The sequence below is a fragment of the Oratosquilla oratoria genome, chromosome 20, assembly GCF_046742065.1.
Source record: "Oratosquilla oratoria isolate Oo_2021 chromosome 20, ASM4674206v1, whole genome shotgun sequence".
Taxonomy (NCBI): domain Eukaryota; kingdom Metazoa; phylum Arthropoda; class Malacostraca; order Stomatopoda; family Squillidae; genus Oratosquilla; species Oratosquilla oratoria.
The window spans coordinates 44,603,616-44,619,750 of record NC_134796.1 but is presented as its reverse complement, the minus strand read 5'-3'; the positions used below and the strand labels follow the sequence as shown (position 1 = coordinate 44,619,750).

The 16,135-nt window shown below is 43.3% G+C and overlaps 1 protein-coding gene across 2 annotated transcripts in view; it reads right to left on the bottom strand.

The window, feature by feature from the left end:
* Positions 1-15,253, bottom strand: part of LOC143036526 (gamma-aminobutyric acid receptor alpha-like) — a 297,723-nt gene extending 282,470 nt beyond the window's left edge. For both annotated transcript variants that reach the window (XM_076203989.1, XM_076203990.1), the window contains exon 1: positions 15,124-15,253. The gene's annotated coding sequence lies outside the window, so the exon portion shown is untranslated. The remainder of the gene's footprint in view (positions 1-15,123) is intronic.
* Positions 15,254-16,135: the final 882 nt, after the last annotated feature.

Genomic DNA, 16,135 nt, shown 5'->3' with positions numbered 1-16,135 from the left:
ACCCCATCGCATCTGTCAACCGCATCCAACACACCCATCCACCACCCTCATCTACCACATCCACCCACCGCACCTATCCATCGCATCCATCCACCACCTTCATCCATCACACCCATCAACCGCATTAATCAACGGCATACATCCACCACATCTATCCACCATAATCATCTACCATATCCATCCACCGCATCCATCCACCACATCTGTAGAGTTGTTATTCACTTCTACATTGGTGAATGAAAGTCTGAGAGTTGACCTTACTTTGTGTTCAACATATACAATGCAACCTCCGCAGTAACCTCGGGGGGTTGCCAGATCAAATATTTACACATGTACAAGTAGGGTGTTGCCATATTCACATTTAGGAAAAATATAAGAAAGGTTGTTTGTGGAGGACAGGCGCCGGGTAGTCGTACTCTTCCAATGTACTCGAGACGCGAGATCCTTTAACCCGCGCCCCCTTCAATTGTTGTCGGGAAAGCGCGAGGCCCGTTCGGCGCAGGTGCTTTCCCAAATGCTGGCAGCTTCTTTTGATCAAGCAGATGTTTTGGGTGTCTGACCCGAGATGCGACGAGGCCTATTGTTCGGTTCTGGGCGTTGGCTGAAGTTGAGTCCTCTAATCACTTAGGGACAATAGACTGTCCCTTGGGAGGTCCACGATAATAGATGGTCTCTGAAGAATTGGTTGGAAGATGTTGGAGAGACGTTTGAGTACTTCTGGCTCCATATGCATGTGTACGCTCGTGTGCACGCTGGACATCGAAAGGATTGATAACAGAGGCTAGGCCTATATTACTGTCCTCAGTGAGGTTGGTATCCATGAAAGATAAGAAGCAGAACAAGGCCTTTTGCAGAACCCTGGCATGAAGATGCATAATGTTGGAATAATGGTGCTATCGGAAATATTCATGAATATAGACTTAATTGTATGAGCATGCGGAAGTAGATATTATTTCCATTTACCTAGGCAAAAATATACATTTATGAAGTCGCTTGATTTCGAAGATTATATCGGGAAGGGGAACTGGAGGTTTTGGTGGAGAGAATTGGTGATGGTCCTCTATTGCAGGTGTAGTATGAGTTTGTGAATGAACAGTCTCTATGTCGAGGCCACGGGGGACTCTTGATATGATCTTTGTGCAAGACGGTCTTCGTGCAAACTGAGTGCTTTAGGTTTGTTCATTGACTCATGTCCAATGATACGATCGGGTCCAGAGAATTTGGGGGAAAGCTTCGAGGTGGGGGTGTGGTTAAGGGTGTAAAGAATGTCTTCAATTTCAAAGGTACAAGCTTTGGTTGATTTGTTATACAAACGGACTATGTCGTCCTTAGATTATTGAAATTTGCAACTTTGACTTTGACAGTCATTGAAATTGTAAATGCGAGTTAATTCTGATAGATCACATGGAAGCTTTTTGTCCGAGCCCAAGAGGACAAAATGAGATTCCGATATTGACCTGTTAATGAAACTATTTATACAACCTTGAATCGTGGGGACATGTTCGTCCCAAGAAGGGTGAAGATCAGGAGCAAGATGTCTAAGAACATTGAGAATCTTTCTATTCTGGCGTTCAAGTAAGCCATTTGAACTAGGGTGATAAGCAGTAGTGTTGCATTTCTTGATTTGAAAGTACAGTAATTACAAATGTACGAAAGAATCTCATTGTTGAATTCAGTCCCGTTGTCAGAAATCAGAGTTTTGGGTGTAGTAAAGGGGCATACGAGTTAGTCAATAAGTGTCTTTGCTACGTATTGTGCTATTTTGCCTGGTAGGGGGAAAGAATACAGAATCGTGAAAAATGGTCGACACAGACAAAGAGGTATGGGTTTCTGGTGTAAGTGGTAAATTAAGGAGATCAACAGTGACTGTGTCGAATGGTTTAGAAAGGGTAGGGTAAGTTAGAATTGGAACATGACCGCTGATATGACCTTTGTGAATCGCGCAAGGATGGTAAACGTCAATGTGTGCGTGTATATTCTTCCTCGTGGTTAATCAGAAGTAGTGTAATCTGGCTTGTGTGACGCATTTCTCCTTGCCAGGATGTTTAGCAATGGAGGAATCGTGTGTAAGCTTTAAAACTTCAAGAATGGGATTCGTAGGGACCAAGTTGAAACACTGATCGGTTTGGTTCATGTTTGTTCGGTAACGTTGTTTTGTGATACAGAATGTCATCAACTAACGTGTAATTGTCGATATCAGGAAGAAATTTTTCTGTGTCAGTTGTGTCTGCAGATTCGAGGAAGTATATGTCACGTTTCCAAAGAGGGTCTGATCTCTGCGCTGTAGCAACGCGAGCTTGTGTAAGAGTTACTGAAATAGGATTCTGAATGATGGTCGCAATATGGCGACTAAGAGCGTCTGCAACTAAGTTCGCTTTTTCTTGAACAAAATGAAAGGTTGGAATGAACTCTCATATGATAAGGAACCAGAAGGCGAGTTTTTCTGAAAGATTCTTTCCTTTGAAGAGGTGTATGATTGGTTGATCTGTATATATGTGTATCTCGTAACCAAGGATGATCTCTTTGAAATATTTGAGTGCGTATATAACTGCTAAAGCTTCTATGTCAGTGACCGAGTAATTTCGCCCGTGTCTGTTGAGCGTGCAACTCGTATAGGAAATCGGTCTGAGTTTTGTGCCGTGTTGTTGCATGAGGACTGCGCCAAGTCCTGTATAGGACGCATCGGTGTAGATTGTGAAAGGAAGCTTGTGGTTTGGGAAAGCAAGGACAGGTGCCATGGTTAAGGCATTCTTTAAGTCATTAAAGCCTTTCTCCTGGTCAGGTGTCCAAATGAAGGGCGTGTTGTTCTTAAGTGAAGTTAATGGTGCTACTATACTAGCGTATCCTTGAATGTAACGTCTGTAAAATCCTGACAGACCAAGGAATGAACGTACGTGTTCTACAGAAGTAGGGCGAGGTTAGAATTCCTTGTGAATTAATGACATACCCTAGAAAGCGTATTTCTTTCTGAAGGAATACTTCTTAAGCTTCAGTTTGAGACCTGCTATTGGTAGTTGTGAGAAAAATGTGTGTAGTGTGTAAATGTCCGCTAGCGGATTTGGAAGCGATGATCACGTCATCGAGGTACATGAACATTGGATGACCTATGAGACCTGCAAGTACTGTGTGCATAAGTCGTATGAACACTGAAGGAGCTGAAACGAGACCCAATGCTAGTCGTTTGAAGTTATAATGACTGTGGGTATGCTAAAGGCTGTCAGAGGCATAGGCTCTGGAGCAAGGGGGATCTGGAAATATCCCGACATAAGGTCCAAGATCGTGAACACTACGTTGTTTTCACAGACGGGGTGGAATATGTCTTGTAATACAGGGGTTGGGTGTAGCAGCTGGTACATCCTCGTGTGATGAAGCAGAGTGAATTTGAATGGGGGAAGGGGTAGTCTTAACTGACGTTAAATCATGTTCTGCCTGCTCGGCCACGTTGATGTGGTTGACTTTGTGGGAAGTTGCTGATGGCAATGCAGGGAGGAGATGATTTGCATAAATGATGCACTGTTGAAAAGGGTAAATGATTATGTTATGTTGTTTCATCGATGGTAAGCAAGCATATAAGGATATCAGAAGGAAAATAAACATCAGCTACGTAGGTGGTAACTGGAATGGAAGGGCACTCATCTTTGAAGGTAATATCTAGGGAGAATTTACCAATGATAGGGAATGGTACGCCATCAACATTGCAAAGGTTGTCGGGGGTGACACGTTTTGTTTCAGTGCGAAGTTTGTGGAAATTGTAGACTGACATGATGTTACCTGGGGAACCCGTGTCGAGAAAGATTGTCACTTTTGGTGTTGTTAGACGTAGCATTGAAAATTAAGGAATGGAAAGATACGTCTGGGATATCCAGGGTATGTATCGGTAGGGTGATTGAATATTTGAGTATGGATTAGTTCTCCTTGGTGTGCACTGAGCCTTTGTATACTGTAGTCACAATATATAACTTTAATGCCTTGCAGATGTGTTACGTAAATGCCTTGCAGATGCGTTACGTGAATGTCTTGCAGGAGAGCAATCTGGGGATCCCTCTCTTTGTTGCCTCTGTGCTAGCAGTACCAACAGCCAACGATCACCACCTACACGCCAACAATCATCGCGGGATCAACAGCCAACAACCCCCTACTCCACGCATTTACCTTTGCAAGATCTCCATCTCCCTTTCCCATTGTTCTTTTCCATGTATCACTTGCATATATATATATATCGATATAATTTCTTTTCAACTCACCGAACCAATAAACTACTAATTACTCCACCTGTTTCCAACAGCGCATCTTTCCATCTATTCGCCTCACGGCACAAATACTGTGGACTCCCTCCCCCTATATTATCTTGCATAAGTAGATATTTTCCGTCTTCATTATCACCTAGGAGCAAGATGCTCTTTCTCTCTCTCTCTTTCCCTCTCTCTCGGTAAATGAACGTGTCCAAAGCCCTCTCTGATGCGATATACTGACCCTGTACACGAAGCCGTTCTACGTTCAATTCAAATACATCAAACATGTCCCATCCTTCTACTAGCAACTATTCAGAAAATTCATCAAATCAGACACCATGACAACACAAAATCTTATCACCATACTCAAGGATGAGACATTACTTCTCTTCCACGGCAAGAATATCCCTGTACACAATTTTCTCTCCGAGGTTAAATCAGGGATAACACGAAGAAATGCCACAGGCGACAAGACTAAGATATCCATCTTAACAACCAAAATCGATAAGAATAACATACATTTACTGGTGGCGTCATTTAGTCTGATTTGAGGAAACCGACAACTATCAGGAATATGTAAAGTACTTTAAAAAGTAATTTGCTGCATTTGAGCCGCTTGGATCACTTTCCCCCTATACTCTGACAAAAACTTACAATCATGGCCCACTCAACACAAAAGAAAAAGGTGTCAAAATAGCATCCACCACATCCATCCACCTCATCCATCCACCACACTTACCCACCACATCCATCCACCACATTCATCTACCGCACCCACCCACCACAGTCAACCACCGCATCCATCCACCACATCCATCCACCGCATCCACCCTCCAAATTCAAATGCAAACTCGCCTTTGATGGAGAGAGGGGCGAGGATCACCTGCGAGCGGGATCAAGGTTCCCACCGTCTGATTAAAACCGGAGGCCACCTGGCAAATTATTTTAAGTAGACAAACATTCACAAGGTAATCAGTCATCGATTTAACATAAAAACTAACAAGTATTTTCCTGTATGCATGTACCCATACACACACACACACACACACACACACACACACACACACACGCACACACACTGGGTGACACCAAAAACCTTACCATCTTCCTGCACCCCATCACAAGCTCATAGACTCAAGAGGCGATTTGAACTTTATATATAATGTAGCGTCCCGATAGATTCGCAAACTAGAAATATGTTTAGACCCAGTTTCATCAATTAAAGGCACACCGCTCGAAGTCTTCGAGGACGCAACAACCAAACACGTCAGGGGCGAAATGAAACGGTTGGCAAAAACAGGAACAATAAAACTATATGAGTAACGCAAACATATGCACTAAATAATAACATATCAACTGAATAATAAGAACAGACACCTGACCGCTTACTAAGTGAGAGGATGGACTTGATCGTACCAAGTTCCAGGTGGGAACAGCGAGTGGGTGGGAGTGACTGTTTGCGTGTGCGTCTGAATATCTCTGGGCCAGTCGACTAACGAGGTCTACTCCGCACGCTTACAAGTATGTTGGGATATTAGGGGATATTTGTTATAGTTACATCAAGCAAACTCTCCTTTTGATTCTTATAATAAAAATGTACAGCATATTGCTCCCCCAGTAAATGGAGCAGACTAAAGAAAGTACATACATACATACATATACCAAGGCTTTTTCCCCCTTCCAAGGGAGGTAGCCAAAAAGGGAAAGGCATAAAAACACTCCCACCCATTTCATCCCTAAATACACTCCACACCCCTCCCACCCTTCCTCTCATCTGAGCACCTCATCTGAGCACCTCCTGGATGACGGGTCATCCCTGCACCCTGCCCACCGCCCTGGGTCAGAAGCAGTGTCGCAAGACACAGTACATCCACAGCAAGGCCGCTTCATTTAATCGGCGACCCCCCCTCTCCGTCCCCCTTTGCATATAAGGAGAGGACGGGGAGAAATCCCTTCGGGCTGCGTCAAAATTTACTCACACATACTACCCCACCCCCCACCCCCCCCCCCATTCCTCCTCATGCAGTCACAACATCATCCATATACAACCATTCTCCACTCACCTCTGTCTTCCGTCCTCTCCCTTCCTTCCTCAACAGACATTCCCCTCTTCCCCAAAGCCCCCTTCACCCCATCCATCCACCTCATCCTAGGACGTCCCCTCATGTTCACTCCCTCCACATCTGCCTTCCATACCTCTTTTACTAGTCTTTCTTCACTCATTCTTTCCATGTGTCCAAACCATCCTAATATTCTTTCATCAACCCTATCTCCCAAATCCTTTTTCACCCCTGTTCTCCTCCTCACCTCCTCATTTCTCACTCTATCTAGCCTAGTAACCCCCACCATACTTCTCAGACACCTCATCTCAAACACATTCAAACTCCTTCTCTCTTCTTCTCTTATGTTCCACGTTTCTGCCCCATACAATGCTGTTGGCACAATCACTCCTTCATACAGTCTCCTCTTCGCATCCATTCCCAAATGTCTATTTCTCATTACACTCTTTAAACCACCAAGGCATTTACTCGCTTCTCTCAATCTACATTCTACCTCCACCTTCACTCCACCTTTTCCTGCTACACTTGCACCCAAGTATCTAAAACTATCCATTTCCTCCAGTCGCTCTCCCTTAATGTTCACTTCCAGTCTACTGCCACTTTCACCCCTTGTACATCTCATCACCTTACTTTTACCCACATTTATCTTTAGCTTTCTTCTATCACATACTCTCCCAAACTCTGCCACCAGCTTCCTCAATCCCTCCTCTGACCCTGCCACAAGCGCAGTGTCGTCTGCAAACAACAGCTGGCTCACCTCCCACTTTTCTCCATTTTCTTTAACCATCTCCAATCCCTGACTCACAACCCTAGCATTCACCTCTCGCACCACCCCATCCATGTATAAGTTGAACAGCCAGGGCGACATAACACATCCTTGACGAAGTCCCACCTTTACTTCAAACCACTCACTCTCTCCATTTCCAATCCTAACACATGCTCTACTACTCACATAAAAACTCTTGACAGCTCCCAAAAGCTTTCCTCCTATCCCATAAATCTAAAGTAAAGATATAATACTTAGAAAATCCCAATTTGGTAACTAAACGATTCATGGATCGGTAAGGCATTGCCACCCATGCATCATGGAAAATGGGAAGTGGTGAACGCTTCGCAGCAAACTAGGGAATTAATGAGGCAAAACTACATTCATCTTTGAGGCCATGACAGTAATTTGTACAGAAGGTAATCTATAGACGTATACTTATACATGTTGTTTTAGCTTTGTTGCATGCTTTGTGCTGAAAAATTCTCCCTCAGTAGGAAACTGTACTCCCGACAGAACAGACTGATGCTCTATTCCGTTAAAAAAAAAAAAAAAAATCGACACCTTACGATAAGTCGGGTTAGATTAGGTTAGATTAGGCTAATCTAAGTTTAACTCCAATTATGACCTCGTACACTTTTAGTCTCTGTATTGAGTATTCATTCAATGTTTGAGGTGATTTGTTGTTGTTGTTATTGTTGTTAGCGTTGATGTCGTTGTCGTTGTCGTCGTTCCTTAGACTGTCTGTTTGGGCAGTCCCGTCGCCCTGAGGAACGCCACGGCGGGAACGGGATTTTCCAACATAACCCTTATAGAGTACATGTTGTATTAGTGGCGTGCGTGCTTGTGAAACGTGTAGTCTTCCATAATGTGTTGTATAGTATTGGGTAAAGCGTTACACTCTGGACAGTTATCAGTCATGCCGTCATCCGGCCTCCTCTGGTAACTTAGAAGGGCTGAATGGATGACTCTTACCACTCATCGCTTTTAAGCTAGACAGAGTCCAATGCCCTCCGCCTTATTGATAATCTTCACTGACAATCTTCAAGGTTTCACCTCTCCGCTTCAGTGTAGCATCTTATCCTTGTCCCTGCGGCTGTTTACACGGTCTTTGTTCTTATGAGCTCGGTAACTGCGTTCCAACGAGAGACATTCAGAATCGTACTGCCCGTTTTCTTTGCAAACCACTTTTACAACGGCCAATCAACGAGCTCATTCTGTCCTTCCGCTGGAATAACAGCAAATCAGCGAGCTATTCTTTCCTTCCGCCGGATAACCACACGATACATCTTATTTATTTATATATTTTATGTTTTTCTATATGATCATAATGTGGACTCTTTCAGAAAGATAATATTAAAACATATGCCACAAAATATCGGCAATTGACCTTTTCTCTTTGGAGCAGTCCACTTTGTGTGTGTGATTCACCATGGTCTTGAATCACGTGTTGGACTCGTGATCGACAGTTATTTCCCTCTCGAAAGAGAGCTCAGAGCTCGTGTGTGTGTGTGTGTGTGTGTGTGTGTGTGTGTGTGTGTGTGTGTACTTACCTAAATGCATTTACGTAATTATAGTATACAGGAAATGAGCACCGCTCATTGGGTCCCGTCTTCTACTCTCTATTTATCCTATCTAGCCTCAAATTCATGTACAGTTCCAATTTAATCTATATCTTAGTGTGGTTGTGTGTGTGTGTGTGTGTGTGTGTGTGTGTGTGTGTGTGTGTGTGTGTGTGTGTGTGTGTGCGCGCGTGTGTGTGTGCGTGTATGTGCGTGTGTGTGTGCGTGTGTGTATGTGCGTGTATGTGTGCTTATGTATGTGTGCATGTGTGCGTGTGTATGTGTGCGTGTGCGTGTGTGCGTGCGTGTGTGCGTGCGTGTGTGCGTGCGTGTGTGTGCGTGCGTGTGTGTGTGTGTGTGTGTGTGTGTAGATGTGTGTATGCGCGTGTCAGTCTGTATGTGTGGCGTGTGTGTGCGTGTGTGTATGTGCGCGTGTGTGTGTGTGTGTACATGTGTGTGCGTGTATGTGTGTGTACATGTGTGTGTGTGTACATGTGTGTGTGTGCGTGTGAATGTGTGCGTGCGTGTGTGTGTGTGTGTGTGTGTGTGTGTGTGTGTGTGTGTGTGTGTGTGTGCGTGCGTGTGTGTCAGTCTGTGTGTGTGCGTGCGTGTGTGTGTGTATGTGTGTGTGTGTCAGTGTGTATGCGTGTGCGTGTGTGTATGTGTGTGTGTGTCAGTGTGTGTGCGTGTGTGTGTATGTGTCTGTGTGCGCGCGCGCGTGTGTGTGCATGCGTGTGTGCTTACCTAATTGTATTTACTTAGTTGTATACAGGAAAGGAACAGTGCTCATTGGGTCCCGTCTCCTCTCTAATTAATCACCTAACCTCAAATTCATGTACAGTTCCAACTTAATTTTTACCCTTGTGTGTGTGTGTGTGTGTGTGTGTGTGTGTGTGTGTGTGTGTGTGTGTGTGTGTGTGTGTGTGTGTGTGCGCGCGCGCGCACGGGCATGGGCGTGCGTGCGTGCGTGTGTGTATGCGCGCGTGTGTGTGTGTGTGTGCGCGCGCGCGCGGGCATTGGCGTGCGTGTGTGTGTGTGTGTTCCACCATAGTCTTTGATCACGTCTTGGACTCGTGATCAAGTCATTATCCTCGCAAATGAGAACTTAGAGCTCATATATTGCCCGATCTATAAGTTATACTGCGACATTTCACTTTCAGACACACACACACGCACGCGCACACACGCACGCACGCGCACACACACACGCACACACACACACACACGCACACACACACAATTCTTTGCCCACGGGAGTTGGAGTGCCAGCTCGCAGTACAGTAATGCTGAAATTATTTTCTCTGGGCGAGAATCGAATTCGGATTGCTGGATTAGTTACGATCGGTACCACTACGCCGTCGAGCCGTGTGTGTGTGTGTGTGTGTGTGTGTGTGTGTGTGTGTGTGTGTGTGTGTGTGTGTGTGTGTGTGTGTGTGTATCTAAGCGTGCGCGCGCTTGTACGTTCTCTACGATTATACATTAGATTTCGACATTTAGGGATAGAAAAAAAGGAACGTTCCTGTTATTGCCCCACCACTATTTTTTGTTGTTTTGTCTTTGATTTTGTTTATCTTAGGTTAGGTTATTGCCCCACCTTTCTCTGTTTATCTTACCAATATTTGTTTCATTACATTTTGGTGGTGGGGCAATAACAGGGTAGTTCCGAAAAAAAAATATTACTGGTCTGGAACGACGGAGTGTGCAGGGTAGAAAGAGAAAAATTAACCTGATGTTGCACCGTTTTAACGTCGCGAAATGCCCCCATCAGAAGGCTAGAACGGTACCCCTTACAGAGGACTTTGATGCGTGGAATTTAATTAACCATGCCCTTGGTCCAACTCGCTGGCGGCAGTTTCGAACTGCCGTCACTTCGACCTCCGCCGCAAGTAGCGACGCTCTAATACACTCGGCCAGAGAGCATTCAATTCTTAACATTAGTGTGGCTTCCCTCCATTTATCTCCTCCAAATCCCACCCCGAGAGCTTTCCCCCCCCCCTTATATGGGGGTAGCCAAGTCAGAGGCACGTACTTATTCCCATCCATTTAATTCCCTTCTATCACAACCTTCCACCTCTCCCCTCTCAGCTGTTCATGAATGACGGGTCATCCACCAACTACCCTGGGTGAAACGTAATGCAGCAAAACACACACAGAAAGGTAATAGGCCATGGGGCAAAATCGGTATCTTGTCAGTTCGTGGTGACTTTCAAAGGTCAACTTAATTTCTTTTTTATTTCAAAGAAAAGGTCATTTTCAAGTAAATTTCAAAAAGTTCCCACTTCAAAAGTTGCTCCAAAGTTTTTTATTAGCCCTTTTTAATCATACCATTAAGGCTTAGTTTAGCTTGTGGATAATAGGTGGCAACACTGTACTTTCTTAGTTTCCATTTTAAGCAACAGGGGCCTCGTGACACATTAGCCAATCAGATTGCTAGGATTTCCAAGATGGCAGCCCCATTGATTGCTGCATTCACATTGTCTCTGAAGAAAAAAGTGCTGTTTTACCTATTTCTGAGAACTGTTTGACAAAAATTAAGGAGTGTACTAAGAAATGGAAATATCTAGATGGTATACAACGTGCTGTTGCCGAGAAATTGTCAGAAACTTTTGAAGAGTGTGCGAACTTAGATGGACTTGGGTACCATATACAGTGCTACAGGAGGTTCACTGATAAGACCAAGATAGAAAGGGCTATCAAACGTTGCGCAAAACTGAATAACACCATCCCTGATGATGTCACTGCAACTCCACCTTGAAAAAGTGCTAGGCTGAGCTTAACTCCTTCATGTTCTGCTGGCCTGAAACGACCGTCGGTATCAAGAAGAAATCGCCATGTGCTGCCAGAGCAGTGTATAATTTGCAAAGGTGAGAAATATGTCAAAGTTGCCCATTCAAGAACCTGACGACGGGAAGCCCTGTCCAGATGTGAATATGAATCACGTAATTTAAACATAAACCCACAAAACAAGCCTGAATGAGCAGTTAACAGAGACTAAAACCAAAGGTGGTATGAAAGGCCTTACACTGAATAAGGGAGCTGTGAACAGATGGTTGCTAAGCCATCACCAACGTGCTGCAATAGCCAAGGAACGCCAAAATATGGCTGGGATGGGAGAAATGAGAGGGGAAGAAAAGACCTGGATGAATCGAGAATTCAGAAAAATGAAAGTGTCATCGGAAATATTGTCTCAACTGTTGAATCAATGATTTATTCATTTGAATACTTAGGGGATGATCTGATCAATATTTGTTCTGGCAGTGTAGCACCAGAAAATGTGAGGGCTGACCTTGAGAGTTCCTATGGCAAAGGTGTCAAAGCTGCAAAAGATTTCAATTTGAAGAGTCAAGACTGAAAGCAGAGCCTGAAAAACTTTTTGAGCCAATTAAATCAAATAAACTGAAGACCTTTGCCACAGTTTTGAAAACCTCAAAAACAAAGGTTCAGTCTGAGACTGTTTTACTTAAGGCAAGCAATGAAATGTTCAATCGCCTTCTAATCATTGGCAAAAGCAGGGAGGTTGATTTGAAGAATCTCTTGGGTTATTCCCTGACACCAGTGCCATTGTCCTTGGGAAATAGTAATGGTACCATTTGCAAAACAAACAAATCAAACTTGATGCACGAGTTGGAGAAAGGGGCTGAATGTGTGCCAGAGGTACCTTCGGGGTCAGCTTTGATTATTGATGGAATGGCATTCATTCAGCAAACACAGAACATCCATGTCACATTTGGTCAGTTGGCAGACAAGCTTTTGCGTGAATTAGTTGGCATGGCCAAAAAGTATGGATGCGGTAGGATGGATTTTGTATGTGATCGCTATCCTTCACACAGCATAAAAAACTGCAAACGTGAACGAAAGGCAATCAGTGGCACCCAGGTAATCAAAATCAGCAGGCCTGAGCAGAAAATCCCAAAACAATTCAAAAAGTTCTTGTCTGAGGGGTCCAATAAGGAAAATCTAATTGAATTTCTTTGTGAATGTTGGGTGAAATGTGATCCTCAGGTTTTGGGTCACATTGCACTTGTGATATCACACAAGGATCAGTGTCACTCAGTGTCTGTGGAGGATGCCAAGGTAGTTGTGAATGAAGTACCTGACCTTTTCTCAGACCATGAGGAAGCTGACACCAGATAACTGTTACATGCAGGTTATGCTGCCAGGGACAGCACAACAGTTATCAAGAGTCCAGACACAGATGTCTTTGTGCTGTCACTGACTCCAGCTCATGAAATTCCAGCCTCTGACTTGCGTTTCCTCACTGGTTCTGGAGATAACCGTCGAATCATAAATATCTCCAAGCTTGCCAAAACACTTGGGAAAGAAAAGTGCAGAGCACTTCTTGGCTTCCACACATTCACTGGGTGTGACTCTGAGTGCATTCAAAGGAAAGGGGCAAACCCCTGGACCTGATGATGAAGTCAGATGGCTTTGTTAATTTTTTTGCTCAACTTGGCACAGAGTGAGAGACTCCAGAGTCTGTTTTGCCAACCATTGAGAAATTTGTTTCCTCAATGTATGGCCAAAAACAAAGTTTACAGGTGAATGTTGCCAGGTATAATCTGTTCTGGCTAACATGCAGATCAGATTCTTAGTTGCTACCTCCAAATCAGGATTGCCTCCTACACCATGTTAAAAGGGCCAACTATCAGGCAGCCATTCATCGTAGGGCCCTTCTGCCATATATCAATGCTCCATCTCCAGATGGTCATGGGTGGAAGATTGAGGGTGACACTCTTTCCTTTGACTGGATGTCAGGTGACCCAGCTCCACCCAGCGTACTGAAAACAGTGCACTGCAAATGTCAGAAGGGTGGTTGTAAGGGTACATGCTCTTGCAGCAAAATGAATTTGCCATGCACTGACTTATGCAGATGTCTACCTGAGATTTGTACCAACAGGAAATTAGAAATTGAGAGCACATCTGATTCAGAATCAGATAACGATGAATGAGGATATGGTGATTTTGGCACACCATAATTTTGTCCAGGGGCATTTTCAGAGAGCATACCCATGAGTTATCATATTATGATCTCCACCTTGCTTCAAAGTCTTTGGAATTTGAAAGTTTGTTAGTCATAGTATATCAAGGTCAGTAATAGGAAAATTCTCTGTATCACTCCCATCACCACTAGGGGGGGCAACCTTTTACTTCCCTATTACATGATTTCATAACGGCTGTAGTAACATATCTTCAGTTACTTGAAAATGTTAAATAAAATGTTATATATTGCTTCTATATTATTCTTGCTCGTTTTTACGGCGTTTTCACTATTTACTAACATGGTGTTAATTAGCGGCTAATTACTAATTAAGGAGTAACTTTTTTTGCGGGAACTTTGCATTTTCTGGCAGTCCTGACTACTATAGACCTAAGCAAGTAGTACTCTTGCTCCTTGAAAGTCACCACGAACTCAAAAAATAAGCCCCATACCGATTTTGCCCCATGGCCTATAAAATATTAATAATGATAATAGTAACAGTAATGATGATAATCATAATAGTAATAATAATAGTAATAGTAATGATGACAATGACAATAACAACATGGTACCCAGGTTGAAAACCACTGGATTAGCCACTATGTTAACAAAATACTTTGTAGCTGAATGCACCTGTTACAATTAGAATATAGAATCTTACTTGGACTTCTTGTTAAGTTTAATTGCTGGTTTATCGGACATTGTAAAGATCAACCCCAGAGGTCCTGAACTTTGCTTATCTTTACTAGATAATATCTGGGGGTGGCTGAACTTAACAAGCACAACCTAACCTAACCTAACTTTAAGCCTAAACTTCAACCTAACCTTAACCCTAAAACTAAACCTAAAACTAAAGCTAAACCTACACTTAAAATCAAAATTAAAATTAAACAAATTAACCTAATCTAAAGTAACCTAACCTTAATCAAATGGTCATTACTGTTGGGGCTAACTAAATTTACAGGCTCATTTCTGAGTTTGCTACCCTTTACAAGCTAATATGTGGAGCAGTAGCTTATCTTTACGTGAGTACTCTGGAGTTGCTCATTTTTACAACGTCCGGCTTTTCTATGACAAATACCAGTAATTTCTATAACTATAAACAATGAACTTTGCTCAATTCTACTTTGTATGGAAGACAGTGATCGCCAAGGTTGGCGATAAAAGTAAAACCCTTAGGACGTGACCACGTCAGCACAAAGACCCTGTTCACATTCATGAATTGAACCGCGGTGGTTCAATTACAGTGCAAGTCAATGTAGGCTTTCAAAGCAATCGCGCAGTGTTTTTTAACTTATGCAGTACTGCCGCTGTTTCTGAGCGGTTCAAACCGCTAGTGTGAACAGGGCCAAAATAGTCTCCCAGCAGAGTCGTCGGGATGGACACTGGCAAGTCAGCCGACCGTAGAGATAAATAAATAATTCAGTTATCAATCTACTTCCACCAATAATACTAAATCAATCTACTAACAAATACCATATCAATTATAAAACGTACCAAAGATTACGAAAATCAAATTACTCACATTAACATATTAGTGCTGCGTTGTTTGAGGTAGATGGGAGTGTACTTGGAGCACACAATAGTAACAAATATAGTATTCTTTAGCTAACGACAAGCCGCAACAGCGGCACGCCGCACTGGACAGTGTGACACTAACCGTAAATTAATACTAGATTTGGCAACTCTTCCTTCGAAACTAGACCGTTGCGTGACGTCATGTCGCGTGGAACTGTTGGCGGCGCTCTGCCCAATGTTCCAAGGCAAGCGGAGAGTCTAAAATCCCAATTGGAAGGATGCCAGTTAACTACAAGGTAAGCAAACCGGGCTGGCAAGTGTATACAACAGAGTCTTTGCATCCAACATCAGACTGGAGAGGTAAGGAAGCGCACTCATGGTTATATGATAATAAATTAATCATAAATTTTCGTTGATTTTTTTTTTCTCAACGATACTCGAAGAAATAGTTTCGTGTTGGACTCAGGGTTCAAACAGACCTGTTACTGTCTAATGACCAATTTATTAGCTCCTTAGGATTGCCGGCGCCGTCGTTCTATTATTATTATCATTATCGTTTATTCATGGTCATCTTATCCATCTCTCTCTATTTAAATAGTTTTTGCTCAACCGTCACCGTCTGCGTTTTCCAAAGTAACCACGCTCGTCCTCACCCCGTATACGACACTGACTAAAAAGGCTTTATATAGTCAATGCCCCATGAAATTCCGTGGTTTCCCTACAGACCAGTCTCGCAGCATTAATTCGTGATTAGAGACGAATCTTGAAAATAATTATAATCATTCTAATTATCACTTTTACTTAATATTGTCCATTCTGCTATCTACCAAATACTTCCTTTACCTTCGCTACGATTCCACCCTTTTCGTCACGGACTTGTTTCACACGTACCGACTTTTCGCCGTGCCCCATCTACGACACGACTTCGTGCTCTCAAATAAACATGGGTGTCTCAAATAAACATGGGTGGCTATGACCGCTTTCCTTGTTGAGGAAGGACCATTTGAGAGACAACCTTG